This window comes from Ricinus communis, chromosome 1 (genome assembly GCF_019578655.1).
Source record: "Ricinus communis isolate WT05 ecotype wild-type chromosome 1, ASM1957865v1, whole genome shotgun sequence".
Lineage (NCBI taxonomy): Eukaryota > Viridiplantae > Streptophyta > Magnoliopsida > Malpighiales > Euphorbiaceae > Ricinus > Ricinus communis.
The window spans coordinates 14,955,277-14,958,921 of NC_063256.1; the positions used below are offsets into that span (position 1 = coordinate 14,955,277).

The 3,645-nt window shown below is 32.9% G+C and overlaps 1 non-coding gene across 1 annotated transcript; it reads right to left on the reverse strand.

Moving 5' to 3' along the window:
- Window positions 1-847: 847 nt before the first annotated feature.
- Window positions 848-954, reverse strand: LOC112534420. The gene has a single exon (XR_003078710.1). It is a non-coding gene; the product is annotated as a small nucleolar RNA R71 (small nucleolar RNA).
- Between the last annotated feature and the right edge of the window lie 2,691 nt (window positions 955-3,645).

Here is a 3,645-nt window from a genome sequence, read left to right on the forward strand (position 1 = left end):
GGGTGGAAGATTAGTTTCGAATTTTCTTTATTAATCTATCTAAATTATATTTTATCTTTAGTTTATATTACTTTCGCTTTCAACCTAAACTATTTTAATCTAGTAAGTACAAACTATAGTACATTTTGGTGTTGAGTACTACAAATCCTTGTGGGACGATATCAGAATTCATCCCTATATTACTATTATGGCAATTGTATACTTGTAGGAAATATCACAATAAGTTTTTGACGTTGTTGTCGAGGATTTTTTCTTGTTATTTTCATCAATTATAGTTAGTATTCTTAGATTATTTCTCTTTTAGTTTCTAAATTATCTCAAGTTTATTTCATATAGGTACTTCCTCTAGTGCATGTGAAGTAATAGAGCAATTGGAGTTCGATCTTAAACTTGGGAAAACTGTGAAAACTTAGAAAGGAGAGAAGGAAGATGGTTAATAATAATGAGAACAATAATCAACCAGTAATTCCCTGAATTCAAGGACCACAAGCTGACCCACCTCTTCAACTGACTTTGTGGCAGAGTGCAGTCAAGCATTGTTCGTCCTCCCATCAATAATAACAATTTTGAGATCAAATCATCAACAATTCATATGCTTCGACAGAAGCAATTTGAAGGGAGACTTGTTGAAGATCCAATTGCACATATCAATGATTTCCTCGAGAAATGTGAGACTTTCAAAATCAGTGGAGCTAGCAATGATGCTATAAGACTTAGGGTATTCCCTTTCACTCTCACAGAGGCTGCTAAGTCTTGGTTGATATTTAGTACTACAAATACATTTATCACATAGGATGAGCTATCTCAAGCTTTCCTCACTATATATTTTTCTCTTGGTAAAACAGTAGAAATAACACAACAGATTGCTAGTTTTTACCAAAAAGATGACAAGTCACTTTATGAAGCATGGGAAAGGTTTAAGAAGCTACAAAGAAGATGTCCTCATCATGGTTTTATCGATTTGATGTTAGTTCAAACATTCTATAATGGAATGCTACAAACAGTAAGGATCACATTAGATGCAGTTGCGAGTGGTGATCTGTTAACTAAGACCACTAATGATACATATAGTTGATTGAGATGGTCACATCAAATGACCATCAATGGAATAATGAGAAAGGGTAAGCAAGAAAGGTTGCAGGTATTCATGATGTAGATGGGATTAGCATGTTAAATGCTAAATTAGATGCATAAATAAAAAGGATGGATAAGATGAATGTTAATGCAATTTCTATTGATGTTGTGAGTTATATGGAAGCGGGTATAGTTATATGGAATATCCATTATGAGGAGTTGTAATCAAGAGCAAGTTAATTATGTGGGCAATTCTCAAAGACCAAACAACCCAAGAAACAGTCCATATTCTAATACTTACAATCCAGCATGGAAAGACCATCCAAAATTCACTTGGAGGGATTAAAGCATTAATGCAAGGCCAGTTTTACCACTAGGTTTTCCTAGAACACAACAAGGCTTTATACCTCAACAAAGACCTCAAGAGAAAAAGCAACCTTTGAAAGACATAGTTGCTAACATGGCCAAGATGACTCATGATTTCATAAGGGACACAAAGACTCAATTGAGCAATCAATAAGCATCTCTTAAGAGTCTAGTGATACAAGTTGGGCAATTGGTAAGCATGATAGGAGCTAGACAATCTAGAGCCTTGTCAAGCAATGTGGAGATTAATCCCAAGGAATAATGTAAGGTGATCACTTTAAGAAGGGGGATAGCAATTGATGTTGGAGTAGGTAATGATGTACCAACTAGAAAAGTTAATGATTAAGTGATAGATGAGAGCCAACAACTAACACTCAATGAAGAGGAGAAAGATGCTACTAAAGAGAAAGAAAATACACCAACTATGAGTGGTGGTTTCGGGTGCGCACCTAAGTGTCTTTAGTAACTATGATACTGTAATATTTTTCAAGCTAATCGAAAACACACTAACTAGTCACTAAGACTAGCGCGGAAATTGGAATCACCATCTAGGTAATCACCAAGATACTTTTACTAATGAGTGGCACTTCTCAGATTCTATAGAGAAGCTTACGCCACATAATCTAGAGATGGATCCAGAAGCCAATAAGATGTGTATATTAGTTTTTACTTTTGTTATTTAACAAATTATTCTCTATAAATGCAAGCAATCATACACAGGCATGCCAAACCAACACACGTAATACACTTATGTCTATTCCATTTTAATTAAATCTAGCCCATATTAATGATTAGTCTAATTCCTATTACGTACAAGGCCCACCTAGTCTAGCCTAATTACCAATTATGCTCTTGAATTCAAGCCTTTAAGCCTAATTGACTACTTATTATGTGAAGGTCCATCCATTGTGATCTTGACCCTAACTAAGTTCAAGCCCTACTAAACATGTTAAAGCCAACTAGTCTACTTGGATTTTAGGGTTTTAGGCCCATTAAAGTTGATTAGCCTATTAAACTATCAGATTCTTATTAGATCAATTTTAAACCTAACTCTATGGAACTAATTTTAATTAATCAAACACATAATCATCTATTTAATTAATAAACAATAAATAAAAATTAAATAAAATAAAGCATAAAGTAAAACCTAATTATTACAATCCATCTACAACTACGATTGCAAAAATGAAAAAACCTAAAATTATACAGAGGCTGAAAATACATCAAAAATGCCAAAGACTACAAAATTTGGTATCTGGCTTAAACAGCTGATCGGTACTATGCATGAAAAGTCGATCGGCTCTAGAGTCTCAGGGCAGGTTTTGTTTAATTCTTTCAATCGCCAATACAGTCTCACATCTCCGGAGCCGATTTTCACATGCACAAATGTTAAAAATCAATTAGAATGAGATAAAATGAATAAAAAATCAAAGTAAAAGTTAAAAAGGCCAAATAAAATCCTAAATCACTAAAGCCCTAAATCTTATAAACTAACAAAACAATATCAAAATAAATATAACTGTATTTTATCAAGCTTAATTACTTATCATATTCATAAAGAAATCTAAATATGAACCCAATAATATAATTTTAATCAAATTTGAAACCCTAATTAGCAAAAAAAATCAGATCTAAAAAAAACTTAGTTCTTAATATGAGATTCAAAACCTTGTTGTTATGTATATTAATAAAAAGACATAATCTAATCATACTTATAATAGATCAAAATTCTAAGCATGTTTCTAAAAGCAAATAATAAAAGAATACAAAAAAGAATGAAAGAACTGGTTTTATAATGATGATGAATGATTGCTTTAAAGGAACCCTCAGGTTGTCAGCGTGAATGTTGAATCTGCGAGTCTTAGGCGATGAGGATGTAGTTGAATCGAAGACTAGGTAGGAATCCAGTGTTGGACCTGGCTTTGAAAAATCTTTTGTGAATTAAAAAATAGTTTCCAAAAATGATCTTTATTTAGTGGCTTGTTTCCTAAAATTGTTCTTTCTTCAGTGGCTTGGATCTTCTAAGGACGATTAAGAACGACAGTGTTTTTTTCTTCTCTTTTTCCTCTAAATTTTCTCTTTGTTCTTTCTTTCTCAGTGTCTCTCCAATGTCGATCTCACTTACTACCAATTTTCAATTCTTTGTACTCCCCTAAAACCCTAAACACCTCTTTTTACTTATAGAGGTAGGGTTTCAAAGGAAAC